The sequence below is a fragment of the Paroedura picta genome, chromosome 4 (assembly GCF_049243985.1).
Source record: "Paroedura picta isolate Pp20150507F chromosome 4, Ppicta_v3.0, whole genome shotgun sequence".
Classification (NCBI taxonomy): Eukaryota; Metazoa; Chordata; class Lepidosauria; order Squamata; family Gekkonidae; genus Paroedura; species Paroedura picta.
In genome coordinates, this window is record NC_135372.1 from 12,387,548 (window position 1) to 12,394,662 (window position 7,115).

Genomic DNA, 7,115 nt, shown 5'->3' on the forward strand with positions numbered 1-7,115 from the left:
CTTGGATGCCTCATTAACACTGGAGGCCCAGGTCAAGAAGGTAGCGGGCCAGGCTTTTATCCATCTTCACCTGGCTCGGCTACTAGCGCCCCACCTGTCTCCTGACCACCTGACCACAGTGATCCATGCGACGGTCACCTCCAGAATAGATTTCTGTAACTCGCTCTGTAACTTGCGCCTGATCCGGAAATTACAGCTGGTGCAAAATGCAGCTGCTAGGGTCCTCACAGGAACATCTTGGAGGGCCCACATCCAGCCTGTGCTGAGGCAGCTGCATTGGCTATCGATTGCTAGCTGGATCAAATTCAAGGTTTTGGTTTTAACCTTTAAGGCCCTCCACGGTCTGGGACCCACATACTTGAGGGACCGCCTGGCATCCTATGCCCCTCGCAAGGCCTTATGCTCTGCAGGGAAAAATTTGCTGGTGATTCCCTGCCCCTGGGAGGTGCGCCTGGCCTCAACCAGGGCCAGGGCCTTCTCGGTCCTGGCGCCTACCTGCTGGAATGAGCTCCCGGAGGAGCTGCGGGCCCTGTGGGATTTACCAGCTTTCCGCAGGGCCTGCAAAATGGTGCTCTTCCACCAGGCCTATGGTTGAGGCCAGCGCCTCCTTTTAGATCAGGCCCCCTTTCCCCTCTCAGGGCTATATATGCAGTGCTCCCTGATCCCCTCCCTGGGGATGCCGCCGCTGTCGGCTTGGTTGGGTTGGACGGTGTATTTGTTTTTGTAGGATGTTTTTATGTATTAGGGGTTTTATGGGTTTTTATATGTTGCTACCTGCCACGAGCCTTAGGAGAGTGGCAGGCTATAAAACGAAGTAAATAAATGAATGAATGAATGAATGAACGAACGAATGAATGAAGATTTTTACCAGAAATTCACCATGCATTTTCAAAATATAAAAGAAGAGCCACGTGGCTCCATAATCACCACCACCACCCATAATGTATAGGTATAATTATTGATTATTTTTAACTGTTAGGAACTGTGATTGTCAAGCAGTCAAAATCAGCCTCTTTGAAAAGGGGGGGGGTCTCAATCTTGTTGTCACCTGCGACAAGTTGTACTCGTGGCTGAGGACACCAATAAAGAGCTGTTCGTTTGCCCAGTACCCCAGTGTTCCTTCCATGGACCCACAGATCTAGCAGCTTGGCTCCCAAGAATGGGCAAGGATCCACAATCAAGAAGTTCTGCCATGAGAACGCGACTAGACTTATTGCCAGAATGCATGGGCCACAGCCAAGAAAATTTGATACCACCTAACAAAGATTCTGCCAGTCCTGCAGCTGTTTGGCAGCACTCAGGATTGCTGGGTGGAAAGATGTACTTGTGTGCTGTTCTCAGCAGGGCTCTTTGCACCTCCAGAATGTATTCCAAGTTAGCATGTCTAGTTGGCATGCAGAAGGCCTCAGGTTCAATCCCTGGCAGGATATCCATTTAAAAGAACCAGGATATACTGTTAAAAGATTTCAGTAATCTGAAAGACCTTGCTCTGCCTGAGATCCTGGAGAGCCACTGCTGGTCAGAGTAGGTAATACTGACCCTGATGACCTGAGGATATAAGGCAGCTTCATGTGTTCAGGGCAGAGCCTGCACTTACTTTGTTTATTCCATTGTCAATCCTGTTGAATTCAGATCGATTTGAACTTGTGTCTTCCTCTCTCCCCCCGCCTCCCCATTGAAAAAGAAAGTGTTCTGCATGTAGTTAGGGTAGTTCAGAAGGGGGGGGGGGGAGCCAAGCCTCTTTCTTTATTTTCTTGAAGGGGGGGGAGAGGATCAAAGAAGGCAGAGGAGGGAGAAAAAATCCAAGACCGACAGAAGTTGAGTGAAATTAGGGGCTTCTCCTTTAAAGCAAGCTTGTCACATGGCCACCATTGGCCAATCAGGGCGTCTCTATCACGGAAGAGAGTCCTGATTCCAAACAGCCTGCTTTCTCAATCCGAATCTTAATATATTGGGGTTTAAAAGCACTCTAAGATATTGCACAATAAAAGTAGGGTCACTCCGGATCAATCCTTTTTGTTGCAGAAGGAAAATTCAAATCGCCCCAAATCCAAAAGGAAATAGCATTCTGCTGCTGCAGGGAGGCAGTCAGGAAAAGAGCCAGATCGATCTGAGCCTGCTTGGAGGCCAGCACCCAAGAAGCCTCCTTCCTCCCACAGCTGTGAGCTTCAGCTAGCCCTAGTCAGGAAGGGCTTGCCAAGCCATCCCACAGCCAGCCACCGGCTCCAGTCACCAGGGAGTGGGCTCAGAGCCACAGCTCCATCAGATGTTTTGTGGAGTTGGTGCTAGCATGCAGGGAAGCCGGCACAGCAGCAGCCACCACCACCACTGCTGCCCCGAATACAGCCGCTACTCCACCCCATGCCCAGAGGAGCATGGCAGCCGCCGCTCATGCACACCCCGCCCAGTGCCACGGCTGCCACCCGCCCCAATTGGCTGCCAGCCAAGCACTGAGCAACATTCCCACGGCAGCCTGGCCACATATGTGGCTCCATGGGTTCCCCACAGGCCCTGTGCCCAGTCAAACACCTGGGTCCTGCCAGACCAACTAAAATCACTGCATGTGGGGGTTCCCAAAATACAATTTCTTGTGTTTTTTTCCCCTTTCTTTCTGATTGCGTTAAGACGTATGATTGTAATTATGATCAGCACCCCCTGCCACTGCCAGGGCTTCTCTACAAGTATTGGAAAGGGCCTTGTTTGCCCACCCCCTCCTTTTCGCCTTCTTCCTGAACAGGCTCTCTCTGCCCCATCATTTCAGCTTTGAAGTATAAATTTAGACTCCAGTGGTGCCTTAAAGACCAACAATGTTTTATTCAAGGTTTTATTCACACTTCCTCAGAGACAAAGCAATCACAAATTCATTAAACTAAATGTGTGAACTTGTGTTATTGCGTGTGCACAAAGGAAAAAAGCGGGGGGAGGAAAAGAGGTGCTGTGCCTGGCTTGGCCTGGTCCCTGGCTGCCTTTTGGAGCTGCCCTGAGCACGCCAGCAAGGGATTCTTGACTGGGCCCTCCTCGGATGGCGAGTCTCTCCCCAAACTCAGACCCCCCCCCCCCCACCAGGCTGCCTTTCTCTGGATCTCACCCCCTGCTGGGAAGGAAGGAAGGACACAGGCAGGCAGGCAGGCAGGCAAGAAGGAAGGAAGGAAGGAAGGACACAGGCAGGCAGGCAGGCAGGCAGGCAGGCAGGCAAGAAGGAAGGAAGGAAGGAAGGAAGGAAGGAAGGAAGGAAGGAAGGAAGGAAGGAAGGAAGGAAGGAAGGAAGGAAGGAAGGAAGGAAGGAAGGAAGGAAGGAAGGAGACAGGCAGGCAGGCAGGCAGGCAGGCAGGCAGGCAGGCAGGAAGGAAGGAAGGAAGGAAGGAAGGAAGGAAGGAAGGAAGGAAGGAAGGAAGGAAGGAAGGAAGGAAGGAAGGAAACACGGGAGCTCCGAGGTTAATGCGAATGGCATGAAAAAAAGCAAATCCTCGGTATTGCAATTCGGAAATGACGTGTGCAGATGGCCAGGTGCAAAAGCACAGTCGGCCTCCAGAGGCCAATATGAAGGAGACCCAGAGAAGATGGACAACTGTACAAACGGCCCTGGCAACAGAGAACAGTCCCCTGGAGGAAATGGCCACTTGGGAAGGTGGTCTCTATGGCTTTGTACCCCATTGATGTCCCTCCCCAAACTCCGCCTTCCTCGGTCTCCATCCCAAATCTCCAGGGGCACCTCCGCACATCGTTTAAAATAGCATTACGCCAGCTGAATGGCATAGCGCCAAATAGTATCATCCCTCCTGGTCACTCTGCACCTTTTGGCAATTTCACTCTTCTCTGCCACCTTTTTGCACTTCTTATCTTCCACAAGTGCTGCTGGAAATGGTGGATGAGAGCAATGCGCTTTCTACACAACTCTCTTCCGCCTGTCAGTCAAGCCAGGCAGCCAATCCCCATTCTCCATACTTTAAAGGGCCCACAATGCCCACTAGTTTTTTTTAAATTCATACTTCTCCGTTTAAACACTTATGCATCTAGATGCATAGTGCTTTTTGAACACCACCACTTATGGAATCGCAAGTTTTGATACTTAAAAAAATTAATCTTCTTCCTGATTTTTTTTTTGAGGGGTGGGTGACTTTAGAGAGGCATGCTTTGTGTTACAACTTTGGGAGAAAGTTATTTCTGGCATCGCCTGCATGCTTGTCTGCCTATTTGTTGCTCCAGGCTATTTCTGCTCCAGGCAAAAGGGAGAGGGAGGCGGGTGCGAGGGAGGGACATTGGAGGCAGGGATAGCGCTTCTTCGCCTCCACACCTTTCTTTGGCTGGTGGCCTGCTGGCTGGTCTCCCTTAGCTAGCACTAAATAGGTTGGAGGGATCCACTTTATGTGATTCCCCAACTCACACATTTTAAAATGGAGGATGTAGCAAGCAGTTTACTGGAGAGATGCAGGATGTGGACGATGTCATGCAGAGTGCCCGGAATATAGCGTCTTCACAAGGTAAGCATGACGCTAAATTGATGGCGTGCGGAAAGGCCCCGGGTATTTCCCAACTCAGAGTGAGCAATGCTCCCTCTCTCATTCCTTTCACTAAATCGGAATGTCCTTGTCTGCTCCAGACACGGATGCTGTTGACCAGCCCAACCTTCCCAGTGCATTCTAGTGGCAAGGATCACATTGGAAGGAGCCTCCCCACACCAAGCCCTTCCACGCACAGACTCCATGTCATCCGGATAATGCTGTGGATAAGAGGAAACTCCTGTTGACCCCCCACTGGGGAAATAAGCACGAAATGATGGATTGGTGTGCTGTATTTAGAAGGCTTCCTCCAACTCCTGCCTGGGAATTTCTTGGAGATCTGTGGGTGAGCAGGAAGGACAGCGTTTGGGGAGCAGAGGAATCTCAGGTGGGTATGTGATAGCATACAGCCTGACCTTTGAAGCAGCCTTTTCCTCCAGGGGAAGTGATCTTTATAGTCTGTGCATATTGTGAGACAGCCCCCCTTCCTGCCCCCCTCCCTCCTCTTTGCTTCTCCAAGGCCAAGTGAGAACACGTCTGGCTCTAGCATCGCCAGCCCCCCCCTGGAGATGATATCCAAAGACCCCATTAAGATCCCTATCGGCTGCCTTTCTTTCGGGCACCTGCAGATGCTGACTGAGCCGCTCGGACTTGCCTGGTTATCCAATTTCCCCGCAGCCTGGCTCTTGGAGGGGAGGGGGCATCAATTACTTTTAATCCTGGGAGATGGAGAGTGGCGGAGTTGGCAGGCAAGGAAAGAGAGCTGCTCCACCCCCACCCACCTCTCAATCATCTTTCTCGCCTTCAGCATGGAAACTGCTGGCAGAAAGGCTGAACTACCATCCCCCCTCCCTCCCCCCGGCACCCTTACTGTGCTTGCAGAGGATTGGGACCAGAGGGCCCCGCAGCTGGATTTGAATCAGCAGACGCAGTCAGAGAGTTGGGTTTACCAACTTCCGGGAGGACAATAAGAAAATAAGAGCAGAAGCAGAGGGAGAAAGGTTTGGTTAGAATCATGGAATAATAGAGTTGGAAGGGACCTCATGGGTCATCTAGTCCAACCCCCTGCACTATGCAGGACACTCACATCCCAATCGCTCATCCACTGTAACCTGCCACCCCCTTGAACCTTCGCAGAAACAGCCTCTCCATCAGATGGCTATCTAGCCTCTGCTTAAAAATTTCCAAAGATGGAGAACCCACCAACTCCGAGGAAGCCTGTTCAACTGAAAAACCTCTCTGACTGTCAGGAACTTCTTCCAGACGTTTAGATGGAATTTCTGTTGAATTAATTTCATCCCATTGGTTCTGGTCTGTCCCTCTGGGGCAAGAGAGAACAATTCTGCTCCATTCTCCATTTGGCATCCTTTTAAATACTTGAAGATGGTTATCTCAGTCATTTCCTCTCTAGGCTAAACAGACCAAGCTCCCCCAACCTTTCTTCATATGTCTTGGTCTCCAAACCCCTCACCATCTTTGTTGCCCTCCTCTGGACACATTCCAGATTGTCAAAATCCCTCTTCAAATGGGGTGCCCAAAAGTGAACACAGGACTCCAAGTGAGGCCGAACCAGAGCAGAGTAAAGCGTTACCATCACCTCCAGGGATCTGGACACGATACTCCATAAGAATAATAGAATAATAGAATCACAGAATCATAGAGTTGGAAGGGGCCATACAGGCCATCTAGTCCAATCCCCTGCTCAACGCAGGATCAGCGAAGAGCGTCCTCAAGCATCCAAGAAAAGTGTGCATCCAACCTTTGTTTGAAGACTGCCGGTGAGGGGAGCTCACCACTTCCTTAGGCAGCCTTATCCACTGCTGAACTACTCTGTGAAAAATTTTTTTCCTGATATGAGTTTTCAGTTGCTCACTCTCTCTGCCTCGAACTACTCTGACTGTGAATTCCCCCCCCGATATCTAGCCTATATCGTTCAACATCAAGAAAATGAAAAGGAAGATCATGGCATCTGGCCCTCTCAATTCCTGGCAAATAGATGGGGAAGAAATGGAGATAGTGACAGATTTTATTTTCCTGGGCTCCAAGATCACTGCAGATGGGGACTGCCGCAAAGAAATTAAAAGACACTTGCTCCTGGGGAGGAAAGCTATGGCAAATCTAGACAGCATCCTAGATTTGAGTCACTGAAGCAGTTGGTGCTAACTTAAAAGGACTCCGGGGAATGGTAGAGGACAGGAAGGCCTTGAGGACCATTGTCCACGGGGTCGTGATGGGTCGGATGCGACTTTGCACCTAACAACAACAACAGCTTATATTGTTGTAGTTTAAACCCATTACTGTGCATCCTGTCCTCTGCAGCCAACGGGAACAGCATCCTTTCCTCTGCAGCCAAGTGACTACCTTTCAAATACTTAGAGGGCTATCATGTCCCCTCTCAACCTCCTTTTCTCCAGGCTGAACATTCCCAAGTCCCTCAACCTATCTTCATAGGGCTTGGTCCCTTGGCCCCAGATCATCTTCGTCGCTCTCCTCTGTACCCTTTCAATTTTATCTACGTCCTTCTTGAAGTGAGGCCTCCAGAACTGCACACAGAACTCCAGGTGTGGTCTGACCAGAGCCGTATACAATGGGACTATGACATCTTGTGATTTTGAT